General features: G+C 54.0%; 1 protein-coding gene across 3 annotated transcripts in view; it reads right to left on the bottom strand.

Annotated features, from left to right (window-relative positions):
• Window positions 1-13,777, bottom strand: part of HMGXB3 (HMG-box containing 3) — a 1,885,602-nt gene that overhangs the window by 760,314 nt on the left and 1,111,511 nt on the right. The gene's annotated exons all lie outside the window — the stretch shown is intronic.

Below are 13,777 nucleotides of genomic sequence, written 5' to 3' on the forward strand. Positions count from 1 at the left end.
TAGTCAACATTGTACAACGCGATGAATGGGATAATGGAAAAAGCAGAACATAACATCTTTAATATCTCCCTTATTTATGGGCAGATTCTAATCTATAAGATCTCATTTGAAAGATACGACCAGGCCTAAAAAAAGAGGATCTAACAACATTTTCTTTTTTAAGTCAATGGTGTCTCAAAAATGTCATCTTATGAAACCTCATTTGTACTTTTAGTTCGATGTTCCCGTAGGCAATACTGTATGTAGTAACCCTGTGGGAGGCTACACAAGTCATGTCCTCTTGGTATTAGGTAACCCACCTATAGGTCTGTACATCACAAGTTGGTAGAGTGACTGAGCAGCCAGACTTATCTCAATTGGGGTAAATGTGAGCTGTAGCATCGAAATCCACACATATAAGTATCCAAATAACACTTACACTCAAGGTTAGTTTTAAATAAGCCTTCTTTAAAAAGGGCAATATGCAACAATTAAAAATACACTTCATAACACTGGCCCTCATTACAAGTCTGGCGGTAGCCGTGCCAGTAAAAACAAGCAGGCTGGCGCCGGACCCGTAAGGATCTACCATTTCTGGACTTGCCAGAATTACAGCCCCAGTGATTTGATCATTCAGGAGCCGGCATTCTGTAAATCCCCATTCCCGTGGAGTCCCGTAGGAAGGAACGGGGAAGTGGAAACACCGGCACCATGTGGTAATGGTGCCGGTGTTTCCGCCTCCATCTGTGGCCGGTGGCGTTACACCCACCAAGTCAGACCTGGCGGGTGTAACACCACCCAGCCACTGAACTTGTAGTTAGCCGGTCGGGAATAACGGTGCCGGTACGGTTTTACCGGCACCATTATATCCAGACTGGCTAACTATTAATGAGGCCCACTGTCTCAGATTTAGAATACGCAAGTAGATACTCGTTCGAGATGCTGACAATACACTTCCTACACCCTGCAGTGACTTCAATTACTAGGCAGTATTAGCATTTATATATCACTTTTTGTACTTAATAAATTCTGAGGTTGTGAAAAAGAACAAGGTTACGGAAGGAAAAAGGTTAACAGGTTCTCAGAGAATGTGAGCACTTTTCAATCTCCCGATGAAGTCTAAATTATATCTTCCCCAGCAATACAAGTTAAACTTATTAACCACCTATGAGGGACAGTTAGAATAAAGAGTTTGCAGGGAGCCAGGACAGCCAAAGTCAATTTGAACAATTTGAACAATGTCTATGGAGCTGAGGCACTTCTTTAGATAGCACAAAAGTCTTGCACAAAGTAAGAGACTTTTGTGAAGAATCACTGTTGGGCAACAGATTTGTGAAGGTCAGAGGTGAGATCAACCCTGTATAAAGCAGCTACTGCAAGTCTCAAGTGAGAGGATGCAAGCTACAGACAAAAGAGGTAAGTACAGCTTAGTCAGCACAGTACCTTAGGTTTGAAGAAGAGGATTCAGCTGGCTTCTGTTCTGGTTGCAGTCTTGCAGATCCTGGGTCTCAGTCGTGGGGACAAGAGGGAGGACGTCTGGTGGACTCCTGCACTGCAGTTCGGTCGGCAGCGGCTACGGGCTCTTTTCAGTTTAGCTGCACTTCGCGGTTTCAGCTACGGGCAAATAGCACCACCGCAGATGTTGGACACTTGATGTGCTTCCCTTGCTTCTGGAGGCCATCACTCTGGTGAGGTGGCTTGGGTCATCCTGCTTCGGAAGGGTCCTCAGGATATTCCTGGAGCTCTGGTCCGGCTTAAAGACGATGCACTCAACTATGGAGTTCTTGACCATGGCACTTGGTTCCAGCTGCAGCAAAGAAATACAGCCAGTTGGGGAAGGTCTTCCCGTAAAGTTCGTCCTGGAGTTAGTTGGTCCCACCAGCCCAAGGGAAGAAGTTGTTCGTTCCAGGGCTTCTCTAGTCGATTCGGAATTGGAGCTTCAGCACTGCAGCAGTGCTTCACCGGGCAGTTCAACGGTCCAGGAGGATGCAGAGCTTCTCGTCAAGATTCCTTCGTCATATATTTCGTCCAGTGGTCGACTCTTCTCCCATTCATACACAGCCTAGCTGTCACTCACACAGCAGGGTGGCTGTCCTGAAAGGAGAGCCAGACAGCCAGCCAGCCAATCAGCATTGGGTGCATTCAGGTAACCAAGCAGATTAAGGACAAGGTGTTTCGGGGACCTCCCTCGCTTTCTGCCCTGCCAGGCACACTGGAGCCAGAGGTGGGTTTCAGCACTATAGGAGATGGATGGAATGGCTGGCTGTGACTGGTTACCTTGGTTCCAGATCATGTATCATGACCTTGAAGTTTACTTTCTCCACTGCAGGTACAAAAGCAATTCTTGTATGCTGTAGCTTTTACCAGCTCATCTGTTTCTTAGAACACATAGGGGGTCATTATAAGTTTGCTGGTATCCCACCGGTAATTCTGGCGGGATACTGACAAACTGACCTACTGTTCCGGTATTACCGGTATATTACAGGCAGTGGAAAGGGCAGTAAATCCCCATTCCATGGCACTCCATGGAGGGGACTGCTGGTATTTCCCGCACCAGAAATACCGGTGCCAGAAATACTAGTTGTCTTTTGCCAGTGGAGGCCAGATTTACCACCAGCTCTTGGCTGGAAGTAAATTGGTGAACCCCCACCGGCAAACTTGTAGTTGGCCGTTCTAGAACAAGTGCCATGGAATTAGAAGAACTTTTACTGGCACTTTTCCCAGACTGGCAAATTTATAATGACCCCCCCACAGTCCAGTGCAACACCGCAAGTTTACTTATACAGGTTCTATTCTTGGCAAATAAATGCTTCCAGTTTATAGAGTACCTTTTCAGGAATTTCTTCTCATTTTCCTAGTGAAATAGTCAAATGGGTGCCTTCTGTCAATGTAGTGAATGCTTTCCAGTATGAAATGTTACTGTTAAGGATATTTCAGCACAGCCCTCTGGTAAAAGCAACCCCAGGTGGGGGTGAGGGGGGCACAGAGAGGTTTGCCAAAAGCCAATCAAAGTAGAGTGGAACAGCAATCAAGACTTAGTCTCAGGAAAAGTGTGAGAGTAGTCTAGGGCTACAATTAGTACACACATAACACCACCATTAATTCAGTTATTTACTAGGCCTTTCTAAACACACTAAGCATAGAAATCAAAGGTTATATATCATGCATTACTTAACATAATCATATTTCTGATGCTTGCATCTGCTTAGATTCACATGCTTTGCATAGAACTACTTCTAGTGGTAGGTGCAGAGTATTCCATAACTAGTTTTACGAAATTCGAAAAGGGAAGTTGACCATGCATGTTTGCAATATCATCCCTAGTGTGACCTATACTGTACCCAGTGGAGTGTGCTGTGGGTGAGAAAGGTAAAGTTGTCTTTGAAAGAGAATAACATATCTAGATACATTTGACAATCAATTTTAAAACTGCAGACTTAGAGACGGGATCCCCTTCTCTTCCTGTGTCTATGGAAACAAAGAACTAATCTGTTTTCTTGAGCGGTTTTGTTTCGTTTAAGTAGTACATCAAACAACATCTAATGTATGGAGGCTTCTGTCTGCTGAATTTGATGGGTTTTGAAAGAAAGCTAGAAGTTCTATAGAATGATTGACATGGAACGAAGATACATTTAGGACAGAAGCGTGGATGTGTACGTACCACTACTTTGTCCTTGTGAATTATAATATAAGGGTCTTGAACTGAGAGAGCTTGTAGTTCACTGAGCCTCCCTATGTATATAATGGCCACAAGAAAAGCAGTCTTGTAAGTAAGGTGCTTAAGAATCGTTTTATCCATTGTCTCTAAAGGGGGACACATGAATTTAGTAAGGACAACATTTAATTCCCATCTGGGAGTTGGATTTGAAGGGTATAATCTTTTAACCCCCTCCATAACGGCTTTATTCACGGGAACCTTCCACCATGACACTTTACATTGAGAGGGGGTGTATGCAGAAAGAGCAGCTAGATGGACTTTGAATTAAAGACTAATCCTGCGTTTAAGAGGTAAAGCAGATAGAGAACTATATGAGAAGGTGAGCAGCCCGTGGGAATGATGATGTGTGTTTTGCACCAAATGACAAATGTGAGAAACCAAAGGGTGTCTCACCTACTTGTTCCCAGGGATCTCTCTCTCTCAAGTAGCCAGGGTACGACCATCGCCTTTGGATTCAGACCCGGGGGGTGGACCAGTGCGGGAGGATCACCTGGATGAGGGTTGTTTGGGAAGTGGGGGTGAGACAACCGATAGTGAGACGCAGTATTCCCCCCTTTCCTGTACCCATGACCCATACTATTTTATAGGATCCTCCAACGTCGCAACTCCCCCATCACCTTTTCTACACAAACACTGGCCCGAGGAAGAGGGTGACTGAGAGCAAAGAGGCTAACCCTACATATCTCATTGAACTACCCACTTCTTTCCTTCTACAACTATCTCTGGCAATATAGGTTTTGTCAACTTCCAATAATGTTTATAAGCCACAAGGTTTCCCCTACCCAACTTGGCCTTCATCTCTTTGCCAACTGTTAGCATATTAAATACCTAAAAGCCTTGGTGCCACTCTCTTGGCTTCAGGTAATGCTTGCACACCCACAATTTAGGCAAGGTTGAACTTCTATTGGCTCACTGCATTTGTAAAACCATTTTATGGCTATGAGTAAGGCTATTTTCAATCTCAATGAGGGAATACTCTTGGCTTGGGCAATGCTTGCGCTCTCTCCAACTGTAGTTAGAATATTTAAACACTTTAACTTCTTCGAGGAACAATGACTGCTCCTAAGAACAAAAAAGTAAATTTCATTCTTCACTGGGAAAACAAAATAGGTACACGCGACCATTTTGAGTTTTACAAGTTTTAAGTGTTCAGTAATGCTTTACGCAATGTTAGTTATGTTTAATGAGAGACAGGCAACCACTTATTCATAGCTTAAGGATTTTTATAAACAACATTTTCTCAAACTGAGGTCATCCAGGCATAAATCTCTTTGCAAAACAAGAGAATGCACAATGCCCAGACTACCCATCCAGTTATCACAAAACAGGGTCCAAGGGCAACGCACTGTGGATGAACTGATAAGAGAGATTTGCATACACTTACCCGAACCACCCCCCCCCACACTCACCACAACCTTTTCTCATCAAGATTATCCACAAAATGCACCAGGAACACGTCAAACTTCTCCTGATAGCGCCAATGTAGACACATCAGCCATGGTTCTCACACGCTTAAAATGTCACTTTGCCCTCCAGTCAAATCACTGTGCCCTTACAGCATACTCTCCCAGTATCAGGGGACAACACTACATCCGTGTCCTCCGACACTTACAGGGTAATTCATAGAAATACGCACAAAAATGGCGCACGCGGCTGGGGCACAGTGTCCCCGTGCGATACACTGCGCCAGCCGCGTGCGAAAAAATCCTTTTCATCGCACAGAGTATTCATGGATTTTAGCCTCCGAAACCAGCCGTGGCGCAGAGTGGCGCAGCGACCCTGCAGCAGCGCCAGTTACGCCCCCAAGAACGCCCTCGCGCAAGTAAAAGCCTTCAAAATCCCCAAATCATCGCAAAGGGCTGCGCTAACCCTGGACCAGTTCACAGGGCTGCCAAACAGCAAACGCCAAGCGGGGAACGTGTATTTCAATGGTTCGGGGGAAGTTCCACACGTGATTGTCCTGGGTACGTGTACATCAGGGGTGTGTGGGAAGTAACACACGCGATTCCATCAGGGCACGTGTATTCCAGGGGTGCGCGGGAAGAATCACACGCAAAAGCAGCAGGGTACGTGTATTTCAGGGGTACGCAGGAAGTATCACACGCGATTCCATCAGGGTACGTCTATTCCAGGGGTGCGCGGGAAGTATCACACGCAAAAGCAGCAGGGTACATGTATTCCAGGGGTGCGCGGGAAGTATCACACGCAAAAGCAGCAGGGTACGTGTATTTCAGGGGTGCGCAGGAAGTATCACACGCGATTCCACCAGGGTACGTGTATTCCAGGGGTGCGCGGGGAGCACCACACGTGAATTGCACGTGTGGGTCCTCCCAGATGTTCCCTCTACACCCTCCACGGCCCCTACCACAGGGGCCTACCCTGCACATGTCCCGCAGGCACCCCATCCACCATCACTATGCCCCCCAGCCAACCCACATGTCACCTTGCACTACTGCCCATCAACGCATGTCCCCCTGCACCCTCAGCCACCAGGGGCACCCTCCACCAGGCCCCCACATGTCCCCCACCACCCCCACCACCCAGCAGTGCAGGGGCAGCCTCCACCAGGCCTCCACTCATGTCTCCCACCACCCCCACCCCCCAGCATCCAGGGGCACCCTCCACCAGGCCCCCACTCATGTCTACCACCACCCCCACCCCACAGCAGTGCAGGGGCAGCCTCCACCAGGCCCCCACTCATGTCCCCCTGAACCCCCACCCCCCAGCATCCAGGGGCACCCTCCACCAGGCCCCCACTCATGTCCCGTATCACCCCCACCCCCCAGCATCCAGGGGCAGCCTCCACCAGGCCCCCACTCATGTCCCGTATCACCCCCACCCCCGAGAATCCAGGGGCAGCCTCCACCAGGCCCCCACACATGTCCCGCTGCACCCCCACCCACCAGCAGTGCAGGGGCAGCCTCGACCAGGCCCCCACTCATGTCTACCACCACCCCCACCCCCCAGCATCTAGGGGCACCCTCCACAAGGCCCCCACTCATGTCTACCATCACCCCCACCCCCCAGCATCCAGGGGCACCCTCCACCAGGCCCCCGCTCATGTCTACCATCACTCCCACCCCCCAGCAGTGCAGGGGCAGCCTCCACCAGGCCCCCACTCATGTCCCCCTGCGCCCCCACCCCCAGCATGCAGGGGCACCCTCCATCAGGCCCCCACACATGTCCCCCTGCACCCCCACCCCCCAGCAGTGCAGGGGCAGCCTCCACCAGGCCCCCACTCATGTCTACCACCACCCCGACCCCCCAGCATCCAGGGGCACCCTCCACCAGGCCCCCACTCATGTCTACCATCACCCCCACCTCCCAGCAGTGCAGGGGCAGCCTCCACCAGGCCCCCACTCATGTCCCCTACCACCCCCACCCCCCAGCATCCAGGGGCAGCCTCCACCACGCCCCCACACATGTCCCCCTGCACCCCCACCCCCCAGCAGTGCAGGGGCAGCCTCCACCAGGCCCCCACTCATGTCCAACTCATGTCTCCCTGCACCCCCACCCCCCAGCATCCAGGGGCACCCTCCACCAGGCCCCTACTCATGTCTACCAAAACCCCCCCAGCATCCAGCGGCACCCTCCACCAGGCCCCCACTCATGTCTACCATCACCCCCAGCCCCCAGCAGTGCAGGGGCAGCCTCCACCAGGCCCCCACTCATGTCCAACTCATGTCTCCCTGCTCCCCACCCCCCAGCATCCAGGAGCCGCCTCCACCAGGCCCCCACACATGTCTACCATCACCCCCACCCCCCAGCATCCAGGGGCACCCTCCACCAGGCCCCCACTCATGTCCAACTCATGTCTCCCTGCACCCCCACCCCCAGCATCCAGGGGCAGCCTCCACCAGGCCCCCACACATGTCCCCCTGCACCCCCACCCCCCAACAGTGCAGGGGCACCCTCCACCAGGCCCCCACTCATGTCTACCACCACCCCCACGTCCCAGCATCCAGGGGCAGCCTCCACCAGGCCCCCACACATGTCCCCCTGCACCCCCACCCCCCAGCAGTGCAGGGGCACCCTCCACCAGGCCCCCACTCATGTCCAACTCATGTCTCCCTGCACCCCCACCCCCAGCATCCAGGGGCAGCCTCCACCAGGCCCCCACACATGTCCCCTTGCACCCCCACCCCCCAGCAGTGTAGGGGCACCCTCCACCAGGCCCCCACTCATGTCTACCACCACCCCCACGTCCCAGCATCCAGGGGCAGCCTCCACCAGGCCCCCACACATGTCCCCCTGCACCCCCACCCCCCAGCAGTGCAGGGGCACCCTCCACCAGGCCCCCACTCAGGTCTACCATCACCCCCACCCCCCAGCAGTGCAGGGGCAGCCTCCACCAGGCCCCCACTCATGTCCAACTCATGTCCCCCTGCACCCCCACCCCCCAGCATCCAGGGGCACCCTCCACCAGGCCCCCACTCATGTCTACCATCACCCCCATCCCCCAGCAGTGCAGGGGCAGCCTCCACCAGGCCCCTACTCATGTCCAACTCATGTCTCCCTGCACCCCCACCCCCCAGCATCCAGGGGCAGCCTCCACCAGGCCCCCACACATGTCCCCCTGCACCCTCACCCCCCAGCAGTGCAGGGGAAGGCTCCACCAGGCCCCCACTCATGTCCAACTCATGTCTCCCTGCACCCCCACCCCCCAGCATCCAGGGGCACCCTCCACCAGGCCCCCACTCATGTCTACCATCACCCCCATCCCCCAGCAGTGCAGGGGCAGCCTCCACCAGGCCCCTACTCATGTCCAACTCATGTCTCCCTGCACCCCCACCCCCCAGCATCCAGGGGCAGGCTCCACCAGTCCCCCACACATGTCCCCCTGCACCCTCACCCCCCAGCAGTGCAGGGGCAGCCTCCACCAGCCCCCCACTCATTTCTACCACCACCCCCACCCCCCAGCATCCAGGGGCAGCCTCCACCAGGCCCCAACTCATGTCCCCCTGCACCCTACCCCCCAGCATCCAGGGGCACCCTCCACCAGGCCCCCACTCATGTCTACCATCACCCCCCCCAGCTGTGCAGGGGCAGCCTCCACCAGGCCCCCACTCATGTCCAACTCATGTCTCCCTGCACCCCCACCCCCCAGCATCCAGGGGCAGCCTCCACAAGGCACCCACACATGTCCCCCTGCACCCCCACCCCCCAGCCTCCAGGGGCAGCCACCACCAGGGCCCCACACATGTCCCCCTGCACTCCCACCCCCCAGCAGTGCAGAGGCAGCGTCCACCAGGCCCCCACTCATGTCTACCACCACCCCCAACCCCCAGCATCCAGGGGCATCCTCCACCAGGCCCCCACTCATGTCCCCCTGCACCCCCACCACCCAGCATCCAGGGGCACCCTCCACCAGGCCCCCACTCATGTCCCCCAACCAACATGTCACCACAATCTAGATCCCTGGCCCTTATGGTCAGCCTCCAAATGCCAAACACCCACCTAAGTATTGCATCCACCCACTTAGAAATGGCAAAAACATGATAGAACCCCAATTGCAAGTTTGGAAATTAACACATGTCCCTCACATACACCCAATGGGTGTCAGTGAATGTCAAAACCCATATCATGATATGCATGAAGCCAATGAGATGATACTACACATTGAAGTTTGAAGAGAAAATATGTATTAAAAGCAACATAAATTGAATCAAAAATAAACAAACAATAATGGAAATTGATAAAAAAAAAAACAGCAGGTACGTGAAATAATGCAAAACCACAAATCATAATGCAAAGGAAAGGTGTCCAAAGTCACAGTCCACAAAAGTAAATCCAATGGAAAATTAAAATCGAAAACCATTGCTCCATGGGGAAATCATAAAAAAAATTAAAATCCAAAAGTCAACTATATACAGATAAACAATCCAGGGTCCATGATCCCAACCGAAGAAATGAAACCTATCTAATAACACTACCTAAAAAAAAAAACTATATACAAAAATGTGGCCCATTGTCCAAAAGGTCCAAAAAAATGCTAAACCAAAGGAAACCTAACACTAACTACAGAACTATTTACAAGGGCAGCGGGCTAGTCCGACGGCTCACTTCGGGATGTTCCGGGCCAGGGCATCATCGAACTCCTGCTCAATGTCCCGGAGGCGGTCCTCCTCCATGGCCCCGAGTGTCCGCAGGGCCGTCCACATGTTCACCCCAAACTCCCTGCGGATTGCCTCGAGCCACTCGGCCCGCCTCAGGGCCCTCCGCATGGAGTTCTCCGCCCTGACCATCGTGAGCCGTGCCTCTTCCTCCCGCTGCCGCTTTGCATCTATGGCGTGGCCCAACTGCTGCCACACGGAAGACACTTCCCGTCCTGGGTCCTCCTGCCCTCCGGCCGATGCCTGCCCCTCCGATGTCAAAGGCCCCGAGCCATCATGGCTCCCACCATGTTGCTGCTGCTGCTGCGTCTCTGCCCGTGCACTGCCTCCTGCTGCCTGCACATCCTCCGCTGGCTGGGGTGCAGTCGTTGATGTGGCCACCCCTGCTGGACGTCTGACTCCCGACTGTGGCAGGGATGCCTCCTCCACCAGCCTGGCCGCACCGTCAGAGGCAGCTCCACAGGGCACCCAGGTGACTGATGGGTGGGAAGATGGCACGGACGACGACTGGTGCATAGGGGGTTCACTTGAGGAGGGGGTCTGAGCAAGCCCCATCAAACGGAGGAATCCCGCCTGGATGACATGTCCCAGTAGGCCGACGCGGTCAACGAGCCATTCGAGATGACGTGCAGTCTCCTCATGAAAAGACTGCAGGTCACCTCGCATGGCCCGTTGACGCAACGCCACACCAGTCAGGACAGGCTCAACCCGGACCCGGATAGCCACGGCCGCAGGCAGAGGAAGGCCAGTTGTCGTGAGCTCATCCCCTGCCTGAAAACGGGTCTGGACGTAGGCATCCCTGCTGCTGCAAGATGATGCAGTGACAGGATCAGGGACAGGATTGCACACAGGCACCTCCGCGGCGACCTGTGCTGCCTCCTGTCCCTGGTCCTGCACTGCACCACTAGCACCAGTGGAATCCCCACCTCCAGACCCCGTCTATGTTGCTTGCATGGCCTCCTCCTCCACCAAACCCCCCACCAACCTGGATGACTCCGTGCCATCTTCCCCCGTTGGGCCCTGTGGGGTTCCAGCTGCCCCTTCTGCTGCCGAGGAGTCCAACTCCGACCTCCGCCTCTTGGACCTCCCCCCTGCAGCTGCGGCCTGGGACGCAGCACCGGACTCCTCACTCCCCAACGAGATCACAACCTGGGAGGGGAGCCGGTCCTTGCATCTACGGCTGGCGGTGCGATCCCCGCCGCTGTGCTCCACAGCACCTTCTCCGCCCTCTTCATCAGTTGACGCTGCAGACAGGGAGAAATAAAACACAGGCATCAGGGCACTGTACAATGGACACATACCAGTTGCACATGAGTGGCATTGGCAAACCTCAGACATGGCATCACAATTGGCAACACACATGTCATTTCAACTTGCACACATGAGCCATACCACAGTCACATCGCAACTGCCAGCACCATCCATACACATACAACAGCATGAGCAGGCAAAGGTGAGCCAGACATCACATGCAACACAGGGAGTGCACTACACATGCACGCACACCACCACACTTGCATGCATGTGTACACCTCAGCCAACTGTCGCAGTGTTCCGATGGGCATCCATGTCACATCTGCCAATCAGGCTTCCACATCCCGCTGTCACATGCATCCATGTTGCATCACTGTTGCACCCTTGTCAAATACACACACATGCACATGTAGACAGTGCTGATACATGCAGCTGAAAACAACATACATGCGTGACATCACAAACATGCCTACTTACATACACATTCATCCAAACATGTGTGCCCACACAACTGCATTTGGCATGCAAGCCTACACACACAAGCACCATCCATGTCTCACACATGACAGCCCTCGCATGTGTTAGCCTCATGGTCCTGTACACCCCCACCCATACTCGGCCCCATACAAACAGATGTGCAACCGGCACACTACTGGCACATAACCACACGCACAGCTTACAATCATGATGCATGTACACTTACCGCTCGACTCCAGACGGGTCTGCCTCTCAAGGACCTGGACGTGGAGCGCTGGGGATATGCGTTCCAGGACCCTCATCTGATCTTCCGACAAGTGGCCTCGGCGCCCCTTAGCATCCGCTGCCTTCAAGAGGCACCGGGCCTTGTTCAGGGTCCTGGACCTGAAGTCCTCCCAGCGCTTCTTGACATGTTGGAAGTCGCGGACTGCCACCCCCTCCGCGTTGATGGCAGTCACGATGTCCGTCCAGATCCGAGTCCGTCCTTCCTTGTCGGCGCGCACACTTCCGTAGAGGGCATCATACTGCCCCAGAACTTGCTCCACCAGGACACCAACTTCCCTGGCACTGAAGCTGGTGCCCCTCTGCCTCTCTGGCCGGGGGTTGTCAGTGGTGCCAGATGTTGCAGTGCCCGACATGACAACCCCAGAGGCAGGAGTGGGTGGGCAACTGGGTCCTGGAGCTGGGCTGTGGAGCGATGGAATCCCAGTTGGGAGTCTTCGGTTCCAGCAGGGGTGGTCACAGCAACAGCACCCCTGGCTGATGTGCAGGCAGCAAATGGCAGGGCACGTAGGCAGCAGGCAGTCAGGCAGCAGCAGATGGCAGGTGGGAGCGTGCTCAGAGCTCTGGGGGGCAGTAAATCGGCTTTCTGGGCAGGAGCGTGGTCTTCCGTGTGCTTACGCGTGGCCAGCTTGATACGGAGTGATTTGGCACGTGAAATGTCCTGCACGTCTGCGTGTAATTCGAGGAAAGGCCCTTAGCGTGTAAGCGCGTCTGCCCGCATACGCGATTTCATTGGCCCAAAGGCCCCCATGCATAGCTATGACGTCACGCGCATGGCCGTAGAGAATGGCGCGTGTAAAAAAAAAAAAAAATACACGTCCGAGTGTCAAAGCGTGTAATTGGTGGAAATGGCCTCATCACGTATGCGTGTCTGTGACGTGTGTATAAAAGGTACGTGTAGAACACCATTTCCTTGTACGTGCTTTTCGTGGAGAGCGAGTGGGTGAAATCTGTACTTCTTGTCAGTTCACACGCAATTTACTTCACGGCGTTTCAAGTTCGTACTCCCTGTTTCCTCTGACAGCTTTTTCTCTTTTCCTCTTTTTCCTGGGCCTGTTTCCTCAAACAGCGTTCCCTTCTACTTTTGTCCTGTCTCCTCAGACAGCGTACAATTCATCTTTTGGCGGGGGTGTTGCCAACGCGCACACGCACATATTTTTCACGCTTTTGTTCCTGGCAGACCGTGAGTCGCGCACGTATTTAACATCTGTGCTTGCCCCGTGTGTCACGTACCCATTCAGAGGTCATTCTAGGCTGCGTGTGACAAGCATACGTTCATTCTTGTGTTTCTGGGTGCCACAGCGTAGTGCAGGTTTATTTTTCCACACACGTGGTCTAGGAGGGGTTGTGTGCACCTTACTTCCCTTTTTTGGGGTGCCTGTGCGTTGCATGACCCGTCATCTTTCCCCAGGGGTGACATACAGCCTTGCTAGAGCACTAGGGTACGATTACCATCTGGTACCCAACCCCTTTGACCCCCAATTGCCCAGGACAATAGTACACATCGACTCCCATACGCACAATAACATCAGTGCCATGGCTGGGAGGCGAACAAGCCGTAAGGGTGGCAAAGGTGGCCGAGCCCCAAGTGGTGGCTGTGGTGGATCCGGTAGGGGATGTGGCCATGACTTGCAGGGTGCCCCTAGCCCCCCATGTGTGGAGGAGCAGTCAGGGACACCCACGCCCCCCCCCCCCGGTTGAGGTTAACGTGGCTGACACCATCCATGCTCAGCCCTTGTTGGACCAGCCCACTGTGGAACCAGACCTGGCACAGGGTGACTCCATGGCTGACTTCCAGGTCAGCAGGTCTAGGCCATATGCGCCGGTGCACGTTGGTGTCATCAGGCCACGTGAATCAGGGGCAGCTAGGTCATCTGCTGCCCCGCGTAGGCAGGCTGGGGAGGCTGCAGCGGCAGCTGCGGCTCCATCCACCCCACCTCTCACACACCCAGCC

This window comes from Ambystoma mexicanum, chromosome 3q (genome assembly GCF_040938575.1).
Source record: "Ambystoma mexicanum isolate Mex_15411 chromosome 3q, UKY_AmexF1_1, whole genome shotgun sequence".
Lineage (NCBI taxonomy): Eukaryota > Metazoa > Chordata > Amphibia > Caudata > Ambystomatidae > Ambystoma > Ambystoma mexicanum.